Source organism: Columba livia, chromosome 6, assembly GCF_036013475.1.
Source record: "Columba livia isolate bColLiv1 breed racing homer chromosome 6, bColLiv1.pat.W.v2, whole genome shotgun sequence".
Lineage (NCBI taxonomy): Eukaryota > Metazoa > Chordata > Aves > Columbiformes > Columbidae > Columba > Columba livia.
The window spans coordinates 28,347,550-28,374,258 of NC_088607.1; the positions used below are offsets into that span (position 1 = coordinate 28,347,550).

General features: G+C 39.1%; 1 protein-coding gene across 5 annotated transcripts in view; it reads right to left on the reverse strand.

The window, feature by feature from the left end:
* ANXA11 (annexin A11) overlaps nucleotides 1-26,709 on the reverse strand; it is a 78,363-nt gene that overhangs the window by 29,073 nt on the left and 22,581 nt on the right. For 2 of the 5 annotated variants that reach the window (XM_065067734.1, XM_065067733.1), the window contains exons 3-4: nucleotides 7,052-7,104; nucleotides 3,649-3,716 (exon numbers count right to left, since the gene is read on the reverse strand). The gene's annotated coding sequence lies outside the window, so the exon portion shown is untranslated. Of the gene's footprint in view, nucleotides 1-3,103; nucleotides 3,187-3,648; nucleotides 3,720-7,051; nucleotides 7,105-9,888; nucleotides 10,043-26,709 lie in introns of those variants that run through there. The other 3 variants (XM_065067736.1, XM_065067735.1, XM_021299414.2) reach the window with 3 other exon arrangements.

A 26,709-nucleotide genomic window follows, 5' to 3' on the forward strand; every position in this document is an offset into this window, starting at 1 on the left:
CCTCCAAACCTCATGTGTTAGGCATGCATTTTGAACTGAGGTTTACTTTTACTCCTATTGACAACTGTCGTTCTGTATAAGGATTTCTAACATGTGGACAGTGATGCCACAGCCCAGGTAAGACAGCAGCAGACAAGGTCTAGAATCCTTGCTGTTGGGATAGGTGAGAGTTTGCACATCATCTGAGGCACGGTCATACTGTTTTCTGACATTGTATTGACCCAGTACCAATTCATTTGAAGAGAAGACTTTGTGGGAAAACCCACAAAAATCACAACAGCATTTCCTGCAAGCACTGCATTTTCCTAGTGCCTCTTCCAAACTTCAGTTCCAACCTCATGCTTTTCCAAGTGGATTAGTGCCATAACAGCACAAAAACAGAACCAAGTGATGGAAACTAGTATGTTAATTCCATACAACATCTGCACCCCTGATTTCACAGGTGCTGTCTTCTTCCTTTTTCCGTATCAATTTTTCAGCATTTCCATCACTTAAATATTCCATGGGTGACAATTCAAAGAAAAAACACCTGAGAGTTTACACACTAAAAGCAAGCAGAAACTAAGAAAAAACAAAACAAAATAACAACCAACCAAAACCAACCAACCAAAACCAAACCAAAACACACACACAAAAAAACCACACCACATTTCTGTGACTATTATAACACTGTTTTTCAGGCTGCCAAGGAACCCAGAGTATGAGCCAGCCTGTGGTTTATTTTTGGGAGTGCTAGCTTGGAACCCAAGTGGTCCAGGTTAACCTACAGGCTTCCTGGATGAACTTAGTCAAGTTCAGATCCTCTGAAGATACAGGTACATACAGCCTGTGTTGATTTTGAGCCCTGAGAAACTGATATGTGTCGTTTGCCGACTCTACCTTATGAGAAAGGGAGCTTACTCACAGTTGTTCTGGGTTATAGTTCACTTATTTACAGTCCTGTTAGCTGATTGGTCTTTTGGAAAGATTGTCTCCCAAATGCTTTCACTCTGTGTTAGCCAACAAAAGGTATTCCTTTTCCTTCATCAGTTTTGTTACTACTCCTGAGCATTCCTTAGGTTTTCTACTTAATTTTTTTTGCATGTGGTTTCCAAATCATGCAGTTTGCAGCTCTTCTGTGCACCTGTGTTCCTCCTTCATAGCTGGGCTTTCAGTGAAACCAGCTCCCTGCAAGACAATATCATGTATTGTATTCCTCTCCCCTGCTTGTTCCTCTGCAGGCTCTTTGTACCCTCTAGCATATTTAATGATATTTAAGAGACAGCATTAACCTCAACCTGTGTTACACTCATGAGAAAATTCTACCACTTAAAATCCACTGCTTGGAGGCAAGCTTAGCTGAACTAATTTCTACAGTCCAGCTTAATTTTCCCAGTGCATTCCTGTTGCAATGGGAGATGGCGAAGTTTAAGGACTCTGCATTGCCCTTAGTCTGAAAGCAGGTGGTACAGTGTATGGCGTGACTTATGTATGCTGAGGAATGCAACAACACAGCCATTTCATAAACTGAACCACAATTTGTGAGGGACTGTACAGACTGTGTTATCAAAGGGCATCTACCCAAGACCTGTGTAGGTCTATGGTGTGCAGGATCTTTGCTGAAACTATTTTCTTGCACATAGTTTTGCATTTTTCCCAAAACAATCATGCTGTGAGCTTTGATCTGTGGGGCTGTCTATCTGAACACCTTCCATTGTTACTAAATTCATTTGAATTAAGATAAGAGCTAATTCTATGCTCCAGGCTACAGAAGTTATGGAGTGTTGAGCATATGTAAACCATTACCCTTCAAATGCAGAAGAATATAGTCTTGAAATAAACAATTCCATCAAGGAGTAACAGATGGAAGTGCTTTGGTTTCCATTTTGTATCAACACAAACTTGTCATTAAACTCCTAAACTTTTACAATTGGATAGCTCTGTGTTTACTGCTTGGTGTACATAACCTGGCTTACTTTGGCAGGCTGACACAACACACACTCATATAAGTCACTAGTTCAGCCCTTTGCAGGTTGGGTTTTCTACAGTCTGTTTAGACTTTCTGCTTTGGGTTGTATCTTGTGCAAAATTGAATTCTGAACTCCAGTTAACATCTACTTCCAAATAATAGATAACAGGAAAAGGAGCTCACAGAAACAGGGTAAGCTGGCCCTGGCATACACACCCCACCTACAGAGTTTAAGCTCCCAGTATGGGAAAACAGGTGAATATTTGGTGGTATTTTTAAGTACTTGTGAATGAAAGTCAATTGAGTGACTGGGAAACCCATCCGAATGGGTTCCAGATCAGCTGTTTATCCCTGCATGTCAACTGCGGCGGTCTGCAGTACCGTTATGAACTCTGCTTCACCATCATAAATTACTTTCCAGCCCCACAAAGTTTCTGGGTGGAAATTAATATGACATAAACACAGATTACTACATTTCCCCCCCTTCCTTGTCTCCAGGAAATGGAGAGTGAAGCAACTCAGGCAATCCAACACTCAGCAGTATCACAGAGTTTTCAAATCAGGTCAGTAGTTGAGCAGTGAATTTCCTCCTCTTGAGCAGAAGAAAAGCAAGGTTTTCTGATAAGTTCTCAGGAAGCTGAAGAGACCCAACCATACACTGTATTTCAACAGCACGTTTCAAAACATTACCTTTGCATTTTCTGTTGAAGGAAATTTGTTTTGTGGCAGAATTTCTGAGAAAATATAAACCAAATACGAATGAAGACAGTTTTCCTGGCACTTGCCATGCTCCACGGTAGTCTGCACAAGGCAGGGGATTTGTACTAAGCTGGCAGCAGGTTAACTCCAGTGATTATAACAGCTGTTGTTCCCTGTAAGCTGTATTAAATTCATGCTGTTTACTACTGGTCTTTCAATTATTTTCAATAGCAAGGTATTGCACTGCTTTTCCTCTTACTCAAGCACTACCTCTTTCTTTGGCATTTTCCATACTGCAAGCGCAGATTGAAATATTAAAGACTTCCATTATAACTTGTATGCAAACTGAGAAGGCATGAGCTGTTACAAGTACCTACACCTACAATATCAGAGACTTACTAGTCCAAGATCTTAAAGGCCTGCAATGCAAGGTTAGGTGTGATATTGGTCACTTACCAAAGATCTGCAGTTAGTAAGGGGGTCTCTGAACTTTGAGGAGTAACCTTGAAAGGTGTCCCAGCTCAGGGAGAGATCACTGCCATGCAGCCAGCTGCTGAGCAGGGAGAGCTCAAAAAAGTCTCACTCAGGCTGTCATATTTATAAAATAAAGTGATTGGCTTGTAGTCAACTTACATGTGATGGATGTAAGAGGCTCCTTGTACCACAACTTTCTTTGTTACTTGACAAATGAGCCTTGGAAGAACCAGCTGCTATTCATGTGTTAATCACATGGTTGTGTTCCAGTATCCAAACTCATATAACACCCAGGCTCACCAGATCACCCTTTTCTTTGAGGGTTTTCAAAAAACAGGCTGGAACTAGAGAAGGTCATGGCCCACTCAAAGCTTAAGACCTTTACCTCTTTTGGGGCCTCACCCAAACTACTTGTACTTTGGTCAAAGAGTCAAGTGCATCTGTCACTTCTACTGTTTACTACACTTCTAATAATTGAGCTAGCTTTTGTACAATATGCTTTAGATCTAAACTAAAATGTTTCTTACCTTGCTGTAGATATCAGATGCTGGGCAAGGGATCTCTTGACTGCGAGGAGTAGCTCTGAGAGGCATCCCTGCTGAAGAGAAGATCACCACCATGCAGCCCACTGCCGTGCAGGAGAGCTCAACAGGCTCTGGGAGCTATGAATATTTCTAGCATAAAGTGATTAACTCATAGTCAAATTAACCTTTTGTGTACGTGCAGGTGTGCAGCCATAGCATCTTTAGTTTTCTGTGGCCCGAGCTGAGGCTGGTGCTGTTAGTTCCCGATAAGGCATGACCCAAATTCCTTAGGTTTCTGAGAAGGTACAGCTTAGCACAATTTCTCAAGGTATGCACAACACAGCTGGCTTCAGCCAGCCCTATTTGTTGGTGGTGCCCGAACCAAAGTACTATTAACTGAAGAGTGGGTGCACCCATCACACCATACAGCTTGGGAAACAATTTTGGAAAACAAATATCTCCATTCTTGTATCCCCTTGCCTCCTATGTAACTATTCCATACTCTTGTCCTACAGCAGCGTTTCTATGATTACCTCCTCCTTACTTTCTCATCACTTTGCACTTCTACTAGAAAAAGAAGATGGGGTTTGGCGTCACTCATTCACAAAGCTCTGTTTAGCCTCGATTCTAGCTTTGGCACCTTACAGCTCCTCCTGTCAGGACATGCATCCACAGCTTTTCACCTTTACTGTACTGTTCACTAGACCTGAATCATCTCCCATATCTTCTGTTCTTCTCTCCTCACCTTTAAATCCTTTGTTAGGGTGCACCATACTGAACTATCTTCCTGTTCCCTCTTCTACTATATATGCCCCTCTTTCTTATTTGTGTGGTGATTTTGTGGGGTAAGGAGTGCCTATAGCTTATGCATATATTATATGTGTCAAAATAATAATGGAGCTGAAAATACTCAGTGAACATCAAGATCTGGGTAATTTTGTCTCAGTATAGGCCTAGTATGAGACTTTAGCCTGTCTGTGCTTCAGATTTCCTTCCCTAAAATTTGAGATAAATATCACTGCTCTATTCTCAGTCTGAGGATAAACCCAAGAGGACTACACATCAGGATAAATATAATATGTATAGAATCATTCTTTGTAATTATTAATCAAAATTGAGAGGCTTAATAAAAAAATTCCCAAGAGTACCAAGCAACAAAGTTCAAACTGTAACCTGTCAGACCTTCTGTTCATTGAATCTGAAGCCCATGGGGTCATTTGTGCAAAGCAAGCTGTGAGGGGCTCCTTCACCTCAGTGATGATACAGGTCGGCATCTTCTCAAGCCATGCCTCCAGCTGCAGCAGCATCGTGCTGTGGCAAAGCACTTCTTCAGGGTGTAACTCGTGGAACATAATAAACTAGGTCTCATATGTAGAAGCAGCATAATCTTCCCATGACTCAGCCCTGACTCACTCAGGAGCCTTTCCCACATTGAGGGAAAACTGCGTCATTCAAGCCATCTTTAGCACAGATGATCTTTTACCCAAGATTGCTCAAAATATTCTGCGACCACTAAGAAAAGCAAACACTGAAAGATTGCCTTTCATAGGTGTCCCAACCACCCTGGTGCGCACCCTAACCACAGACTAGGGACCAGATCCTGAGAGAGCCGGATGGCACAGTATTTAACTGAAACTGAATAAAATCAGTTTTATGTTGTCAGGATTGCCACAGTGAGGCAGTATTTCTATAAAGGGAAGAAGGTAAATTCAGATCTAAAATTAGAGAGTTTTTCCAACAAACGTTGCCTGCATAGCTGATACTTTGAATCAGGACACTCTTCTTTCCTTGCCTTTGAATTGCAGGGAGCGAGAGTCTCCTGGCGGCAATCGAGCAGCAGAGCCGCGCAGCACGGGGCGGCCGTGCCGCATCGCACAGCTCCGGTCTGCAGCTTCACCCGCATCCCAGCAGCATCCTCGCACTGCGGCTCTGCGCTGGGAGCCAGGGAACATGTGCAGAACACAGGATCAGGTGCGATAGCAATTCACCTTTGCGAAGGAATTCTTCACTCTTTCCTTTTCGGTACAACTCAACCAGTCCTAGATTGTTATAATTGGCCTCCAGCTCTTTTTTGCTTTGTTTTGCACCCTTTACCCTTACTTTAAGCCCTGCAAAACTTCTTTGATTTAAGTTGTAAGAGAGTGAGAGCCTCATTATATCCTGACCAAGACTTGTGTTTCCATATTTAGGAGCAATATGAAAAAAAACAAACAAATCTTTGTTGATTTTTACAAAGCAGCTTCCATCTGCATAACCTATTATCTGAGGTGGCCCAAAGCACAAAGAAATGACAGGTCAGTGCTAATAGATAAGATTCAGACCTTCAGTCTATTAAAATACATTACATGGTGACTCAGAGTCCTCTCCTGGAAACATGGCAAGACATTTTGTCTTTAAATAGTTGCGCTATTTCACCTCCACAAATATTTAACACCCACAAATATGATCCACTGACATTCCTGCTTCCTTCAATTTTAATTTAATCCTACAGCAGGGAACGAAAAATATGTTTAGAGAAAATATTGTATGCAATCCTCAGGTGCAAATAGACTGGAATTATGGAGGTGTCAAAGTTTACAGTTCATTTGCAGGTTGTGGGTAGTTGGGTTTGTTTTTTTAATTTCAGCTGTGTTAATCGAATTGCTGAGATTTCACAAAATGCAAGTATCCCAGGAAGATATATGCACACAATAATTTTTATTTTATTTTATAGTTACACATAGATTTGCCAATAGAGGGAGTCCTTTTACTGTGTACCAAAACTTTATCGAAGTGCAAATTCACAGAGGTTTTGAATAATGACTATGTCCCTGCTGTGCAACTATCATTGCACTAATAGCAAGAATGAAAAAGGTTTGCAAAATAAAGTCACCTCAATGTATTTAGCAGATCAAAACATGGGGTAGTATCAGCAATCCAATCACTACAAGTACACTGGAGAATTCAAGTGGCCGTTTGTGTCATTAGAGCAATTGCATCTAGGGGCACAGCTATGAAACATCTATGAGAGTAATTACTTTTAAACGTATTGAGAAGAATTATGTCAGATAACTATATAGGTCCCCTCTGTTAGCAAATCAATGTTTAACTGTAAAACTCATTTGAGTTCTTTCCTGATGATGTAGTCAGAGCTTGTCAAACAACAGCTATTCAGTTAACCCCTGCTACAGTTTGAAAATTTTAAAAAATAAATCTTTCTTCTACATTGCCTTTTCATTAAGATATTCTGCAATTTTAATAACAACTAAACTAACTTGTATACAGATTTACAGATCATACTTGTATACCTTACCAACTTCACTTATTCTTTCATCAGAACGTGAAGCAAACTTTCTTTTGAACTATGAAAATGTTAATTTAGTATTTTGCAGCCATTCTTCGGACTGTTACTGTTTCTGCTGCTTACCCTCTATGTGAAGTGGCCAGTTCCCTTCTGACTTGATGGGAGGATTTCAACAGCTGATCCAGTGATGATATGAATCATGTTCCAGATTAGCATGGAGTCAGCAACACAGTGCATTGAAGGAGGACAAAAAATAAGCAGAAATAACATTTACACTTACTACACCAAAGTAAACTCTTTACAACTACAACATATTGCCAGGGCTAGCAGAGTTCTGTGGAAATATTAAGTAAGCAAACCAAAGACTGAGAAGCAATCATGTTTACTTGCCTGGAGGTGTGGTAACTTCCTAGTGGTATCGTAAGGACAAAAATATGAGGTTACAGTCACATCTGTGTGACAGTAGCTCCTCCCTTCTCACAGAAATTGCCATTTTTATGGCAGTTAAGATTGAAGTGCTCAAGAAGCAATTCCTAAAACTCTGCCTTTTTATTTTTTTTCCAGCTCAACATATCGCAATGAGCCTTTAAAAAATTATATATATATATTTTTAAAAATTAAATTAGAAAAGCAGTATTACCTGCATCAATCCCCTTCTCTCCTTTCTCTAGGACCTGGAATTGCACAGATATTCCAGCAGCAATCCTAATGCCAACCAGTTCTCTTCTGAAATCACTTCAGGATGAGCAAACCAGGGCCAAGGAAACTCAGAACTGACACAAACCTGAACCCAGTTATTGAGAGGAGCCAAATATGAGATTTTTGTTTTTTTCACTTACAAATGCATAGAACTCTTCATTTTCTACCCCTTGTTAACACTGCAAACAGATCAGCTTTGCAAGTTTTGGACGTCTGGCCATTTTAGATAAACATTCCAACCTTTTAAATGTTTACAGACTAAACTGCAGAGCTAAATGTTTATGTTGCGCTGAATAACTTCAGCATTGTATTTAAGAGAAAGACTGCTAAAGTATTATTGTTTCAATCAGTAGGTGAAGACACACACTACTGAACCAACCACAATTTTAAAGGAAGATATTAAGACTCATCTGTCTGTAAATATTTAGCACATCTCTATGTAGTAGACACTGTAGTTGGAATAGATGAAGTTCCAAAGTGTACATAGTTTCTCATTTTAAATCTATTTCCAGGCCTTTTGAAAATAATTAATTATAACCCTTAGCTTATAGGAAAACTAGAGTGTAGCTTTTTGGGTTTCAAATACTGTATTCCTCCCTTAATTCTAGTTGAATATAAAATAAAACCTCAGTCTTGTATTTTAAGGAACGTGGCCTGAGATATCGGTAGGAACAGGATTTGGATCCTATTTTTATATCTGTGCAGGACAAGACTGAAGTGTCACTTGCTTTTAAGGATGCCTTGTATGCATTCTGACAGGTGCAAAATTACACAGAGTGGAGAACTGGTCTGATCCAGAAGACATCATTTCTGGAGCAAAATATCTGTTCTCAGTCAAATCTCTACTCAGTTTTAATTAATGATCTAGCTTTTGCCTGCTCAAGTCAATTTGAATCATGTCTCTCCCTCCTTAGTATTTACATTTTTCTTACTCTTTGGGGACAACAACAAAATCTCATAGTGTGTAAATCTGAAAGTATGTCATCCACTCCAAAATACCACTTTGCTTGCAAAATGAAAACAAACTGGGGTGCAATATTGCTTCTAAAAAGAAGAAAAACAACATGAGGAGAGTTGCATGGTAGCATGCTTACAGGCTGTGTTATTCATTGCTTAGCTTCTTATGTAAAAAACTTTCCATGTTAAAGCAATACAAATCAGAGAAGTATATTTCTTAACTTCTGTGGTTAATTCGTGTGTTTCCACTTTGCTGTGAGGTTCGCAAGGTCAGGAGAGTTTGCCCTGGATCGGCTCCACTGGGGTTCATACCATTACACATTTCCTGTTTTGCACATGACAACGCAGTGAACTTTTTCAGAGACACAAGCTGCATGTATAATCCTTCTGAGCTGATTTACTACTGTACTACTGCAACTGAGTCGGACTGTACACAGCCAAAGGAAAGCACTCCTGACCGAAACCTGTCATCTTTCTGTCAAGTCCTTCGGAATCTGAACTCTGGCCCACAGCTGAAACAAGTTGAATTCAAAGAGTGACCACCTCAGTGTTAAGCTAGTTCCACAAACTGCTTCAACTATGCTCAAAATGGCAGGCTGCTCCTCACCCCATAGAATTTTCTGAAAGTTCTGAGCTATTTTGAGGTAGAACATGTCCAGTGACTTACAATAACTCTGTTCCTCTGCTATACTGCAGATAAAGTAGTGTTCACAAAGGAACAAACATGCTCAAGAGTCTTCCATTAATATGTCATATTTTAAAAGTATCTTTTTCAAGGGAGGGCAATGCCAAAAGCATGGAAATTACAAAGAGAAGTGTAAATGACTAGTGGGAAACACAGTTTTGGTGGTTTGGTTTTTTTTTTAAATCCACTCAAGTGAAGGTGCAATTTAGACATCCATCTGAAAGGCCTGGTGGTGATCTATGAAACTGGTGCAGAGGAGAGGGCTATAATTTAAAGATGGCTTTTATCAGCCAAGTATCATGAAATTGCAAGTGAAAAGTTGGCACAGGCCTCGCTTTTTCCAAGATTGCTGGAAACCCAGTTCAAACCAGGATGCTCCACCTCTAACGCACATTTCTATTGTTGTCTGGCCACAGAGTATCCTTGGAGCATCTTAAAGCAAACAAAGAAATCACCTGAAATGGTCAGGATTGTCCCGGTGTGGAACGTGATCTTGAAATATATTTGTTTTCTGGACGTGAAACTTAGTCAAAAATCCTGCTTTATAATTAAGTGATAGAATCTGATAGTCCCCCAAACTGGGTTCATCATGCATAATTTATAAAAAACTCTTTCCTACCAGAAAACATCTGCAGCACACAGGACAGAACAGCAGGAGGGGATGAAGGCAGCCTTCATTTGTGGGAGCTGCAGCCCCCGCAGCCAGCGGGGAGTCCCAGCCGCACGAGGGGCCGAGGCAAAGGCTGCTCCCTCCTCCCTCTCTGTGCTTTTCTATGTTATCATCACCCCAGAGCAAGCTCTGCTCTGGAGGCGCCTGGCTTGCCTGCTCCTGCCAGCAGGAAAGGAAGACATGGTCAAAACTGAGCCAGAAACACAGCCCTGTCTTGCAGGACATTGCTCTCTGAACTTAACATTTGGGATATTGATTCAAAGCAAGAATTAAAAAAAAAAAAAAAAAACATAGGAACATCATAATTTCTTTTTGGCATTTCCAAGGACCCTGGAAACAAAGTATTTAATAAGTAAGCCACCAGCCTGTATCCAGCTTCAAATACAGACCATGTCACTGCACACCTGATAAAACACTGCTACAGGGAACACCTGATGCTTGCTTGAATCTCGCAGCAAACTCTGTGCAGGCATATCCATGAACAGGGTGCAGGAGCTGCTTGCATGAAATTCAGTACAGAACTGGAGCCGAATTCTCTGTTCTGACAGCTGTTTGGTAGCGTGCAAGGCCCTAGCTGGTGAGCTCAGATCAATCCTCAACAGGCACATGCTCACCTCTTAAAATAGTACATTCTGGCAATAGGTTGTAAAAAGAACACAGATACACATGCTATAAAACCTAATTACCATTGCAGCCCACATCATGGCTTGCCATTGCCTGTGATGCATAGTAAAGGAAAATTTTACTCTCCAGGACTCTGACAGCTCAGCATGGTGACTTTCCACCCCTGCAGTACACTGAAGAAATATATCAGATGAGAGACTTTTATCTATTTTTCTTTAAAGAAATATTTTTACGGGAGTGACATCATAGTTGCTAGAAATGGAGAAAAAATATCACGGATTCATCTAGTTGTATTCCATGCCAAAACAAGACTGATCCCAACTGTACATTTACTCATGCTCCAGCCAAATTACTGTAGTATCTGAACAAGTGGTTCCACTACCTCCATCTTTGCAATCTGACAGAGTTTTCCGTCAGCAGAGCAGCAAAGTTTCTTTTTTCTGACCTCAACCTGTTAGTCTCTATCATGCCACTGTTTAATTACACACCAATGTTTGTGTACATCAAGTATTTGCCAACATTTACCTTGAATTCTCTGCAGGGAGACTTCAACACTTCAAGGGTTTGAATAAACTGAATTCCCTACTTCATGGCTCCACTAAAGTACTATATGAAGTGCTAATTAGGTGCTTAATCTTTCCTCTGCATATATTTTCTAGTCTGTCCATATTATGCAAATAACTGGGTACTGAATATCAATTTAATGACCAGATTTGATCACTACCTTCTCCACCTACAATCCCAAGCTTGCACTATATGCATTTAATTGCCAGAATTTATTGAATAAACTTATCTATGACATTATTGCCACCCTCCTGTATTTTTTAGTTTCTAACTATCCTCCCATAAGAGAATGACAGCATATAAGCTATAATAATGCACGGCAAATCAAATTTATTAATTTCTCACTCAAGTATATTATTTCCATAGTTATTTCTCAGCCCGTTGTAACAGTTAGTTTCCTCTCAGTCTGGTACATGAATATTTTACTAATATTCTGGTCCTGATTTCTTTTACAGTAGGCTCATGATGTACTTTCAATTCATGTTTTTAAAAATCAGTAGTTCATCTGTGTACACAAGATTAAAAAAAACGAATAACCATTTGTTCAGTGTTATCACCCACTATACCTTGCATTTGCAATCTATTCCTTCTAACCCTGAGTTCAACTCTAAATTTATTATACTCTGGGCTTTTAAAATTTGTTTGAAGCTTATCAATTGAAACTCTACAGTCCTAGTAGAGGAAGCTTAAGAAACCGTTTACTTACCATCTGTGTCAAATTAGACTCTCACTTCTACCTTTATGGTCAGAAATAGAAGAGTTTAGCAACTTCATTTTTAAAATCTTTTTTCCAGAATCTGGGGCAGCGAGCGAGAAATGCTTTAGTAGTGCAGCCAAGTTATTAACAGGAATTTCTCCTACCTTTATTGATTTATAATGAGTAAGACACTATTTAAAGCAGCTTAGTATTTGTATTAGATACTTGCTACTATTAGGTAATAACAGATTAACATGAGCAAATCATACAAAACCCAAGCTGAGTTATATGGGTAAAAGGACTTGCATCAGAATATTCCATCAAAAACAATTCCTGATATTTTTGGAGAAAGTTTACATTCAAAAGCCACTTGGATTTCTAGTCAGGAAAAGCCCAGTAACATAGGAGAGATCTCCCCTCGAGATAACCCTTTCACTGCTCTCCCTTGGAAACTGGAGATGCAGGGGGATAGGAATAGAGCAGCAGAGATTGCATGCTTAGAACAAGAGAAAATAGCAGCTGCTACTGTAACTGCCATGCATTTCTGCTTGTAAGACAGCTTGAAAGTTGCAAGGGAGTAGTAAACACTAATAACTTAAAAAACAAAACACCTCTAATACAGTGTCTAGTTCAGTGCGTGTAATTTTAACCTCTACCGAATGACCAGCTGAACACAATGAAACCAGACAAGCTAAAGAGAAGTCACAGGAGATTTAGGTGGTATTTTGAGCAGGGTTCTAATTCTAGTCCCAAATTCAAGTGAGCTCTTACTAATCCTATCCTTAATAAATTATCATTTAAATTGACACAGCTACTGATCCTATTACTGGTTGGGTACAAAAGCCACTTTATATGTGTAGTAATTCCACAAGCATTGAGGTTTCCATTCAACAGGCCCTCTAATGTCTGCAGTTCAAGACTGGGGCACAGCAATTTTGGCAGGGAAAAAAAATAATCTCAGACCTCAGTGTAATTCAAATAAATTGATAATTAACTGCTTAATATGGTGTGTAATGAAAGGTTGAGGGTGAGGTGAAAGAGGTGACTTTCACCTCTGCTACCATTTGATAGCAGGAAGACTTCTTTGAATCCTACAGATTTACATAGGCTGCTGGTTGAAAAGAAAATATTGTGTGGATTTCTATGAGGCTTCTGTGAGAGGCAACAAAAGTTGTCCTTTCTGAGCAATGTACCCAGAATGAGAATATCTCCTACTGGACAGCTTGGACAAAGAACTGGAACTGCCAAGAGCTGAGGAAAGCTGCCAAAGGAGAGGGAAGAAAATTAAGCAACAGAAAAGAGCTAACATTTTATCAACAAAATCTTTAGGGTAGGGAACAGCAAACTTACAAATACTGACAATCACCATACACAGAACACTGGAACAAGAAAGAGCCAGAAATTTCAGCTGGGGAGCACGGTAAAAGAGTTTGAACAGGAAACGGGGAGATCACATTGCCATCATTCCAAATGTATGATTTTCAGAGTGGGCCCAGATAGACAATAAAACAAACAGTTAAAATCCTATAACCCCTTTTAATACTAAGAATAGTAAAAAAAAAAAAAGTAACGTGAGGTGGAGCTTGGATTCTCCACAGTCTAACCTACAAGCACCCTTTATGGATTAGCACTTGCAAACTGCAGGAAACAGTGTCTCAGACTTCACTCAGTAAAGCAGGATGCACACATATCAGACTACAGACACTTTCAGGTAACATTTTGCTGCCAGTGACAAATATCTGGGGCTTTTTTTCAATTATTTGCTGGATCAAAATAAAATTTGCATCAATCACTGCATGGTAACAACAAGACTAGGCTATTAAAAATTCCTTTGCAGAACCACAGTTATGAAACCACTCAGTTAATACTCTCACTTCAAAAGTAAAAACTATTTTATTCCTGCATATCCAAGACAGGTAGAAAAAAACTCAGAAAACCAACACCATCACATTCCAGAAAATTTCCAGAAAATACAACCAGCAACCTGGTACTGGTGAAGCACGAGAATATTCAACTGCTGTCCTCAAATAAAGTGTCCTTTTTTTCTCATTCCAGGGAGGCATTCTCACATGCACTTTTATATGAATTTAGGAAGGAATTTCAAAGAAATATCTTTGTATTTTTTATACTTTCATGTAGTCAGGCCTGAATTTAACAAGAAGTTACACCTGACTGTGGAAACTGAGCTGCTGCATTACTGCCACAGAGATTAGATACTACTAAAATTAAGAACATAGAGCCACATGCCATGCTTTGTGGCATAGTTACTTCTCTCATTACAATCTTCAGCATATGCTTCTTCAGTAGCATGCAATTCAGTGTACTTACATGGAGTATGTGTCTATGCATTTATATATGCATGTGCATTCTATATTTCAAATAAACAACACAGTTATCATATATACCTGGTATTGGAGCTCTTATTTTCGTTTTAGCTGCAAGTGACTAACAGTATCCTGTTTTATTGGGTGGAATGTGCATATAAGAGTATAAGAAAAAATTACATCGATTTCTTTGTATGATTAGTGAAAGCAGACCTGTACAAGGACCTCTTGATTGCCATTGACTATATAAATTATTATTAAAAACATACAGTAGCTGGCACCAAACTCTACGTGGCAGTAATGTACCAGCTCGGTCTGTACAGCCAAGGCTTAAAAATAGGTAGGGAATTATATGATGCAGGTGTAAATAGAGAGGTATTAAGACCAGTCCCCATGAACTTTGAGGAAAAGAAACAAGCCCTGGAAAAAATTAAAAATTGTTTACCACAATTTAAGGAAAGCATCTCCTCCTCTCTCTCCTGCATGACTAGCAAAAATTGCCCTTCATCTTTCTGAGGTTGTATTCATACTTAGAAGAGTCTTAAAAATCTACTTATATTTTGAGGTCATCCTGTCTGGCTTTGTAGGATCTTCTGGAACAGAGCTCTGCAATTTTCCACCCTAAGACATCTGATAGCTACACTAAAAATAGCCCCATGGCAGTTCCTCTGTTGGAGATACACCTACTGGTATGTGTCGTGCTGATCATAGTTTACAGTCCTCTTGGACCCTTAAACTACTGCTGATGCCCTAAGGGCTGTAACAAAATGAGTCTCAGTGTGCTCTTTAAACCATAATTAATAAGTTATGCCTATAATAATCCACATTAGAAGCGTATCTATTTTCTACACATCAAGTATATACAACTTACTGCATTCTCTGACCACATGAGGCAGGGGGATGCAAATCAATGAGGAGAGGGTATGAAGAACATTTAGCATTGTTTGCACAGCTGCGGTGTCATTTTTTTCCCCTTGGATTACATTTTCCAGTATTCCTGTCCTAACTAGTTAAATACCCAATGGAATCAAATTGCCTCCAATAATTTATCGAGCCAGTAGTTAGAAGAGCTAGACAAAATCCTCCTTCTATGAATATCCACTCAGACAGCTTAGAGAAATTTGAATCAGGCCGCCCTCCTAGGGTTTTGCCCCAAAGCCACCTCACCAGTACGGCTGCTGGATGTACAGAAGCGACTCACACCCTAGGACCGCAGGACACACTTCCATAGTCACCCTGTGGTAGGTGGCAGCAGTGAATGCTGTTGCAGCAGGAATATTTTCAGGCAAGCTTTGTTTTAAATTTTTCTTCATATACATCAAATAGTTGCATTCTGTGTGTAAGTAAAAATCAAAGGTTGTATCAGAAAGAATAAAAACACTTGAAAAAGCTTTAGTGCAGCTTGATAACTTGCCTTAATTTCTCATTAAAGGAAGCTTAATAATATCTAGTTGGCTATTCTGACTCAAACATCTCTTACCAAGATCAAGGGAGCATAATGAAAAAGGCCTTAACTTCAGCACTGCAACATAAACTAGCAATTTTGAGAAGATTCTCCTGCTTTTGCAACCAATAAAATGGAATTTCTGGAGCAAGTGAACTGATTTTTAAATAATAATTAAACAAAAAAACAAAAAAAATCAGTCTTCATTATTATTCTACCACCTTCCCATAGCCTGGAGATATTAAGACAATATATGCCAATGAGTCACTTGCTATCTTCAGTCTTGCTCTTCTTTCCATTTATGGTTTTTAGCAGTGTAATTATTGCATAGATTAACCTTCCAAATTGGAACCTACAGACAATACCACAGTGAGGCTTAGAAAAGCCTAGCTTATTTCTTTCTCTCAAACATAAGTTTGTAAGGACTGTCTTACTGGAGAGGCATGGAACTGAAGCCACCTCAGAATATAAGCAAGAACCAAGCTAATAATAGTGATCATAATTGTCATGAAATGTAATATGTACTGAATGTGAAGAGAGGAATGGAGTAGGTAGGGTGAGAGGGAGGTGTCTTGAAAAGCGAGTGTGTTTGACAGCACTTTCCCATAAGGAGTAGAGTATCACCTCTCTACCTTGGAAGCCTTTCGTTGTCAGTTTCCAACTGTTGGCTTCAACCAGAACTGGAGGAACATTACCCATGTATGTGCTAATTTGGTCAATTTATTCTTTAAATGTTGCCTTGATTTAACATAAGTACAACAAAGTTAACAACTGCATATACTAAGGTACATGATTCAGATTCTAGAGACTTCAGGTTTTCCTTTCAGATGCTTTTTTGAGAAGGCCGATGATTAAAAAAAAAAATAATATTAAAAAAAAAAATAATCTGTCTCCCGCAATCCTTAGTTTTCTGTAGAAAAAAACATCAGTCCTGCAAGCCTCAGAAGGTAAACAAAGCTTTGATATCCCAAAGAAAGGAACGCAGTTGGGCTGAAAAAAAGATGCTATCCTGGCAATCACTACCTATTAAAAGGAATTTGGAACCAGCATGATCCTTCCATGCACCCCAGGCAATCCAGTTTCTTGGCTCTACAAACAAGGGTAGATGTGATTTTTACTAGGAAAGTGATTTATGTCTATATATGATATTGGTGAGGTGAACTGGGAGACAGTGTACAGCTGACATCCACGCTTGAATGAGACCAGCTAAAGGTTGGAGAGCAGACTAACAGAAAGGAAATGCTTAAGTTATTAAAACAACAAAAAAAAAGCTTTTGAATTCAGTTTTTTTACTTACTAACAAAGGTTTCAAACTATTTAATCTAGCAAAATGAATAGGCAATGTGATCACAAGACAAAAAAACTTCCATAGAAAGAAGATACTGTGTAATAAAACACAAAACAAAACAGCAAAACACAACTTTTTACCTGGGAAAGGGGGAAGAAGAAAGAAAAACAAAACAACAGAACCAAAAAAAACCCATAAACAAAAAACCACAAACTGATAACTCTGATAACCACGGCTGAGGCCACTTTTAATGCAGAGTGTGTAATTAATCACTGGAGTTGATGCCCTACCTGTTACAGGGGTGTTTTTCAGATCAAGATGATATTTTTAGTCAAATATATTAGAAAGATTATACAACTCTCGGCAAAGTTTGATAGCTTGCATACTAGAGTTAGTCAGAATAAACATTTCCACAGCCTCTGCCAGCTTAAAATTCTGTGAAGAGTTAGGCCTTACAACATATTGAGGTGAAGGTTTTGATTCGCTTTTCTACACAAAATCCTGTTATCCACTAAAGTATCTAGTAACATCAAGTGTATTTTTAATATGGTTGCTACCTCACAGCAGTAGAAGGGAAGAAATATGAGCACATACAATGAAACCGTTAAACCCAGTACTAAAATGCAACCCTGGAGGAACTGAACCATATTCCAGCCATGTCTGAAGGGCTGAGTGGTCAACTAATTAGGCGAGTCTTTTTGTAGACAACTGACTGAGTCATATAACAGAGATTACTTTTTTTTTTTCCTATTCCTTCCCAAGAAAAATACTGACTACATTGAAAGGGAATAAACGCACACGTCAGTAAAATACACCAGAAAACACTCATGAGAAAATTCACTATCAAATCCTTGATCAACAGGCCTTCCATTTCTGCACAAAGCTGCATACTAGTGCAGACATAGGTCGGGGGGTGGGGAGTGGGGCAGAAATGGAGTAGAAGATATATTTGAGCTGGAAAATACTCAGAATCCCTTCACAGAACCTCTTTGCATTTAAAAAAAATTTTCTTTAAGCAATCTAAGAGCCAAGTGAGTGGCAAGAAAGAGGTATATGAGTGAAGGCAACCTCCTGATCACCTACAGTTGACTACCAAAAGACAAACAGTCTGTATTTTCTGGGTACAATACATAGCATTCCCTTTTTCCTTTGCTCACCATATTTTTTCCGGTTGGTTATTTCTGACCTTGGTGCTTCTATCAGCCAGGGCAAACCCTGACACATTTCAGGTCAGCTGCAATTGTATACCTTGTGCTCTTGAAAGTTTGAAATGGGATGAAGAACTGATTAGTTAAGAGCTTTTCTTTTTGGTGAAGGTGGGTTTTTGTTTGTTTTTGCAAGGAGAACCTTCTATTTTTTTATGCTTTTCACCATAGACCATACTTCTCAACCACTACGAAAATACTTCAGCAACAAGGAAGTCTAGCCAAGGAGTTAATCCAAAAACATTTAAAAGGCAATTCATTTCTCCCTCCTATTCCTCTGTACTACAACGAACATAACAGCAAAGGAAACCTATTAACTTGCTTTCCATGTCACATTTTTTCCTGCTAGGAAATATCTGCTACACATATTGCCAATGAGAAGACCCCCCCCACAGCTAAGTTGTCTCCTTTTTTAGCTTATTTGCTGTCACGTGGCATAGCTGATCACTGACAACAACTCTGACCCAAAGGGCAGTATCACAAAGCTGCTCTATTTCACCCCAAACCCTTCTGGTCAGACTGTTATCAGTGTACCTCATGATGCACAACAGCATTTTGCATTAGACTTTCAGGTACCATAAACATAAAATTGATTTGAAGCTGGAATGTTCTCAGTGGCAGATTTTATGTTTAGTCTTCCCATATATCTAATCTTATTTGAACCCCCTCTATCAAGCCTTAAGTTAAAGAGGAAAATTTAAACTATAAAGGCACTTAGTAACTTTACTCTTCATTGTAAAGCAAAGTGCAAGACAGTGAAATAGCTACAGTTCAAGGGAAGAAGTAGAATGATTAACCTTCTATAACCTATCAACACCAAACTACATTGTAAGATAATTTCTGACCTTAGAAGCTGACCTATAGGACTATAGTAATGGACCTACATAGATGTGACTGGACAGTCCAGCCAGGCCTTGTTCTGAGCTTGGCAAAACAGAGAACGAGGGATAGTCCCTCCATAAAAAAGCCAGACAATCTAACTAAAAAAAAACCCCACAAACAAAAACAACCCTGAAAATAAAGAAGAGATTTTTCAGAGGCCACGTAGTAGTTCAGTGGCTGAACAAGTAACAGGAATAGAGCTCTTCCCAAGCCCCGTTTATTGCCCTAACCACAACATGTGCTACTGCATACCAGTAATTATTCTTCAAGATCAAGACTTTACTGTGTATTGATTCACTATTTAGAAGCTGAAAACAGACAAACAGTTCAGAAGTGTAATAAGAAATCAATGGATCACTGTTAATTTCCTTCCCAATACCCACTGTTCATTAGGAGATGCTTCAACACAGCATTTATGGGAGCTCTCTAAGCAACAATGCAGCCTTTTTTAATGCAAGCAGTAACATACTTTACCAAGTTTCATTTCCAAGAAGATACGTCAGCAGCTAAAAGGTTTAAAATTGCTTAGTTTAATCAAGCTCTTTGGGGGAAAAAAATAAAAGACTGGCAGACACAGCAGTCAAAACACATTCCCCAAATAAAAGAAGTTTGGACACTAAATAGAAGATGGAAAAATGGCCAAAAAATGAGTTGCAAAAACTCAGACTTCTACAGAGTATTCCTACAAGACCTCATATTTCTCTACAGTCAGTAACACACCTAGAGTTATAACAGTCTTCTGAGACAGGTAAAGATAACCCTTTCCCTGCAGATTAGTTACCCAGGTTGCAAAAGATAACATTACCAAAGCCTGACTTCTGCTGTAAAACTGACAAAGTCAGGTCAAATATTGCCTGGTGTCGATATGAAACTCATTCAATATAGTAAGCCTTACTATCACATGATGCTTTAAACATCCTGCAGAGCAGCAAAGGGATTTTTTTTTTTTTAATGCAGCAGTATAGGAACACTGACAATCACTTATACCCACGGTACATAGTGTTGACACCAAAATTAAGTTCTCCACACAGCTACTGATCTATACTGACCCTGTTTTCGCTTATGAACATAGGTAGTTTGTATTTCTACAGCAAAGTAAAAAGAAAGAAATTTCTTTCTTGGACAAAGAGTACATCAGCAAGTCCTCATAGGTAATTACAAGAGGATTACACTGCATTAGCAAATACCTTACAGAGCGTTCAATAGGCGTATAGAAATAGTTACAGTATTTTGGGCCAAACTATTTAAATGTAGATATTCATTGACTATTTGCTACCATAGCTAAGGTTAAGAATTGATATTTCAAGAAACCTGAGTGGTCAAAACTCCAAACCACAAGTCTCCATGCACTCATTAGGTACAGTCACACAGCTATACAGATGCTGTGTACCGTGCACTGTTAGAATGACAAGCTTTTATCTTCACACTGGAGAAGCGTGGTCCTATAACACTAAGACTAAGGTTTGGGGTTTATCGATTGGCAAAAACTGCTGTGTTGCCATCTATATAAGCTGCATTGTGGCCAGTCCTTGGCCAAAGGATAAAGATGTATGGTTTACTGTTCTACCAATACACAGCCTCCATTGACATGTGCACTCAAGACACTAAACTGAACTACTCCCCTTCATCTCAACAACTATGCAATTTAGCACTGTTTTGAGTCCATAGCTAAAAGTTCAGGCTCGTGTAGCACTGAGGAGATTTCACCAGTGACTATTTTCAAAACAGCAGAGCAGGACATGTAAAAACAAGCAACAAAAATCGGGCCATGCACAAAGTCATCTGAGTAATGAATTCCCTTATGCATCCCTAAAGATCTGCAAGTTAACAGTAAATGCAAGGGGTTTTGGACAATTTCTGCAAGACAACCTAGCTTGAGCGACATCTCAAAAATCTAATATGATGTGTCAGATATTGGACAAGACAGGCAAAGAATTACATGAAAAATTTGCCAGTGGTAAAATATTTCTTGTTAAAAATTAGAAATGGATTTTTATCTCTGGTCATATTTTCCCACAGAATCTGACCTAATAAGAAGTTACTGAAAAGATGAAAAAACCCACAGCCTATTACATTTATACCCTATTTTATGTTGGGTGAAAACTGGGAAGGAACAGCTGCATTAATTGCTGACAGATCATCAAAAGCCTTGTAGGAAACTTAACTTACTGTCCACATAGAGCAAGCAACAGAATTACTGGGTCTTAAGTAGCCACTGATCAAAACACACAACTGGGAGGCACCATTCCAAGAGCCACTTTTTAAGCCTGAAAACAAATAGATTGGCAATTGCTAATTACAATAATTGCTGCTGGATAAAATCTGAGCAATTCTCACTTTATCTTTAAGCCAGGTATAACCTGAAGTAGGAGCAGAAAGTTCAGATATTCCAAAATACGCTACTTTGAAGCAGAATACTTAATAAGCTTTTAGAGAAAGGAATAACTTTTTTTTTTTTTTAAAAAAAATCTATCCTAACAATATATATTAGAATTTAGCAGCTGTTATAAGTTTTTCACCTGTGAATTGTTTCTTATAATTTCGGTTTTGTTATTTTTAGAATAACTGAGACCGGTTTTTATCTAATGGCGATTAAAATATTCTGCCTCCCCCCCCCCCCGTCTTTTTTTTTTTTCGTTTTTCCTTCTAAAGTTTTCTTCATATATGCTGTTTAAAAAAAAATATCTGATGGACGAGATAGATGTACGAAGATGTCTATTTGGAGAAAGTGTGGTGACTTTTCTATTCCCTCCCTCAACAATTTGGCAATGCTAATAAGTTGATAGAATAGGCAACAAGAGAGTTTAACTGCATTTTCACAAGACATTGTAAGGAGTTGTCACAAATATTAACAAGGAAAATAAACAGCTCTGAGCAGATATGCATGTAGCCAGAGACATACATGTATATTCCTGCTAGAGGAGAAATAATATGAACCCGAAATCTAATGAAGAAAAATGAATACCAGACTAAATAAATTTCTATTTATGAATTATATTATTGATACATTTGTTAAAGATCGGAAAGCAGCACAAAAGTCATGAAATGAAGGTGTTCTGAAGGAAAGGATTTCCAAAGTAAAACTCAGTAATTTACTCCAATCTCAACTTTTTGTTAAGTTTTGTCAGTTTTTTGTGGATGTATTAATTATCAAAAATTATTTGCCAAGTTCTTCCTACAAATAATTTTTATACTGTAGATCATATGGCAGCAGTATATGAGAAGGACTGGCTGCTCGTTACATACAGCTGGCTTTGTTTGCAATATAAATCACAGGGTGTTTTTCTGAGCACACAGATATATGGGAATTCATACAAACACGCAGAGCGTTGACAAAAAAGTGCATTTTAGTTCTGTTCTCTCCCTCCCAAGACTCCTCAGCAGAACCTACATGCAAACGGTGACTTAGAGCAGCTGAGAGCAGAACACCAGGCATCCTGCAAAACACAACAATGTTTGATGGGACCAACATCTCTGAACTTGTGAGCCGGGTTGTTGGGTCACATCCACCCTGCAGCTGGTGGTAACAATATATTATGTTCTCAGATCTGCTCATTATCTTTCAGAGAAAGAAATTTTGAGATGAAATGCCTGAAACCATTTCTCATGCTTGGATGTACAGAAGTCCAGTGAGTTTACCAAAAGTTAGGAGGATAGGCAGAGACGAGATGGAGAAGAGAGCAGCCTGGTCAGCAGGGACCCCTCAGGACTGCAGCCAGACACTGCTGTACCTTCTTCAGCCCCACAGAAGTATCCTGGTTGTGGAGGCAATAAATCTAATACCTTGTGTAACTTATACATTCACATTTTTCGAACTCCTGGTTTGAGACAAAAGCTGGCAGTTTGTCCTCATCTATAAAATTATAACAAGCTTTTCAGCTTCACAGCACTTTTTGCTTGGGTTTTCAAAGGTGCTATTGTTCTTCAAAAAAACACAAAAACTTGCAAATACAAATCTGGAAATACTTATACTGAATTGTCTGGGTAAATAAATACACAAAACAACTCTCATCTTAAGAGAAGTAGAAGAACAAGGCAGATTCAAGAGGAAAAGTACCTTCTGTGTTGGCTTGTATTGAAGTACACTATAAATACTTAGAATGCTGTAATGCAAAATGACAGAGCTTATGGTTATTAAAGAAATGATTGTAACATATAATTTCTTAATCAAAATGTTAATGTGCATCAAGTGTAAAGTCAAACCCAAATAACCCTCCTTTACATGCCAGTAAGAACTGTTCAGGCATATTTGAGAAAGTAAATCTTTGGTATTTTTAACAACCAAAGCTATGCACTGTGGTTTGCAGAACAGACACTGGACTCCTTCCAGGAGATGGAAGCACTCCAGGTAGAGCCAGGATGCTCTGAGCAATTATGGCAGACCCAGAGCCTTCCTCTTGTTAGAAGAAAGGGTCGCTTATTAGTTCTGGGAATCTGTCATGACCAGCCAGTGGAAAAAAAGGAAAAAGGGAGCTGGAGATATTCCAGGTAAGATGCAGGAAAAATGGTTTGCAAACAAAGCCCTCACCGCAAGCTAGGGTTTTTTGGTGGTTTTTGTTTTAATTCTAAACAATGTCCTCCAGAAATACCAATATCCCAGTTTAGCCTGTACCCACACTGCTGCAAGAGCAGAAGTTGGACAGTAACACTAGAACTTCAAGTGAAATAAAAAAATCTTTAAAGTGAAAAGCCTGTAATAAATTTCTAGTTTACACTTGAAACTTTGGGGCCTGAGCAGACACTTAAAAGCCACAAACACACACGTGGCCAAACAAACTCATATTACTGCCGAGATCCAAAGCCACTGCTGCAAGTCTGGGTTTTCCTTGCCGTCCCTTGGTGATCAGCTCAGCTGGGAGGGCTATCAGTGTGAGATGACATTGTGCAGTGAGATGACTGTAACAGACATAGTTGGTCCTGGGAAGAACAGGAAAGGCATTATTTTTCTTTTCACAAGTATTCCACAGGCAGCGAGTGGGGTTAAGATTTTAAGCCCGTCCAAGCCTAAATGCCTCAGTGCCAAAAGGCAACTGGGTTCCTTAAAGTTGCTGCTTTGCAGTGGGGTTGTTTCTCACCCTTAACAGAAGTGCAACTTCACAATGCCATCTGAGCCATGTGAAAATAAAGGAATAAGTAAAATGAAGGCTTTTACAGTTCTCCAGTAGTGCCTGTCACTCAAAACACAGCCACTCTTAATCCCAGTTCCAATAAACAGTGGAAGCCATTCCCCTGAAATTCACATTGCAAAGCAAGGTAAAGGGAAGGGTTCAGACGACCGCTTTGCTCCCGGGCCCCAGGGGAGGCCAGCGGCTTTAGCAGGCAAGTTGGCTCGCTAGAAAAAGGCAAAAACTAGCTCAAATGTAAACAAGATGAAGAAATAAAGGAGAATTTTTTTCTTGCATCCAGATTTTAGCCAGTCCTTTAAAGAGGACAAAATTCATTGGGAAAAATAAATTTCGGAAGCAGGCTAGCTGACTAGTTTTTTTAATTTTATTTTAACTGAAAATTGTTCTTGTTACAGGGCAAAATGCAGGATAGCACTTTTCATCCCAAATGCAGGATTTTTTCCAGAGAGCGAAGGTATTTCTAAAGTACTCACTGTTACAGCACACGCATCAAATCCCTGCTATGTGGCTCAGTGGTTGGTGTAAGAAATTCGAGGTCACAGCTTTGGCTGGCTCTGCCTGCCAGGGTTTCATGTTTATCCACAGTCAAGCTGTTTAGTTGGTCTAAGTTTATATACCTACAGAGTTGGTTTTAACAACACCCATCAAATGAATACACTCACCCTTATTTAATATTGATAAAGTACTTAGTAGTTCTAGAGTACTACTCAGCTGAGGATCATTAGAGAAAAACATTATTTTTAGAGCCTGAAGAAAATGACATAGGGACATTTTCTTTTTCCCTTGCTGATTGAAACTTGACCCGTGCCACTGATAAAATCCTGACTTGATGGCTGCTTAGTGTCCCGTGTCAAATAATACATAGTTTTGATTCCATTCCAAGCAAATAAGTGACCATTAGTACTACATTGGGCCACTAGTCCTGCTATCAATCCTTCTGGAAGCCTCACTGAAAGGATAAATAGGCTACACAATGGAAACAAAAACAAAATACAAAAAACCCCAAACAAACAAACAAAAAATCACCAAAAACCCGCACAACAACATAAAAGTATGACCGAAGACAAACTATTCAGGGTATCAAAGCATGAAAACATTTTGCAATTGCTGAAATGCCAGTATGGCAAGCATTCATATTCTGTGCCCTCCAAAAAAACACAGAAGGGACATCTTAGCATTTTGAAATCCCAGCTAACAGCAATGCTCAGCTGAGACCCTTCTTTTATGCCTCTGCAGAAGAGAAAGCATGAAAATCCATAAAAGTGGGAAGAAAAAAAAAACCAACCAAACAAAGCCCAACAACATCACAACACCAAAACAACCAACCACACACTAGAGGGAGAACTGCTATAGTCCATTGTATATGGGTCGCAGTGGGAAAGGCAGGAATTTGCCTTCAGTCCCAGGACCAGCATAGAAGAAATAGAAGTATCCTTCATCTTCTCTCAAGAGCAAGGAGGAAAGGCAGAGGAACAGTCCAGCTCATGCTCTGTGCTCTCAGGCTCACCTAGAAAACATCTATGTCAACATTTTAGTCCAGAAGCATGCTCCTGTCATAAATCTTGCAGCTGTTCTCCTTCACCCTGTTTTTATTCACATTTCAGAGCATGCTCTAAACACAAATCCATGCTGAAAACGTTCTCTGGCTGCTGATGGGCATTTGGTCTAGATGGCGAGACTAGATCTTGCCCTAAGGAGAAAAATCCTGAAACAAGTAGAGTGTGGATGCCAGGTCCATTGATCCTCCTTTAAAACAATAACTGCTATCAGGCCACAGTACTCACTAGTGCAGATACAGCCCCACGTGCCACCCAACAGCCGGTTGGACTGTTACTTCCCCAAATAGGCTGTCAAAACAATAAACACTCAAACCATTACAGACCAAGAAAGGGAACCGTGAGTTTACTGATAAGGAAGATTTAAGTAAGGGAAAGTGGATGCTTAGAGTAGCAGGTTGAAAAGAATGAGGCCTTTTCCGTAATCTCTGGGAATTACTACAAGCCAAAACCAGAAATTTAAGAAACCCAGGCAGGATATATGACTCTTTAAATTTCTACTAAGTTATAAGTGAATGGTTTTCAAGCTTTCAGTGGAATATGCAGGTACCATGGAGCCATAATAGTCCGATTAAAAATGCATTATATATTCCAAGGAGACTAAGCTACATCTCTGAGTTTCTCAGTGGAATTTATTAGTCCTTGCAGACTGCCTGCTATTATGATCAAAAGCAATTATTCATGTTAAAAGTGTGACTGTTAAAGTTTTCCCAATGTAACCCAAGCCCCCTGCTAACATACAGTCTTCAAGCTATCCAAAAAACAGATCTTTAGGGGGTATACCATGAATTATTTATTTATTGGCCTTCTAGAGCCATTCTCTATGAAAGAATTATAGTCACATAACTACAATGGTGGAGAGAACAAGAGAATCTTTGAAGTGAAGAAACAGTACAAGATAAAGGTGTTTTTAAAATAGAGAATTGAACCAAATCTGAACCCAGTTCAAACTGTCCAGCTAAACTGAAAATGAATTATTATTTTGGAAGTACTTCTGTAAGTTGCACCTCCAGCTGACACCCCAGCCACAGTTAACCACAAATCAAAGCCAAACCACAAC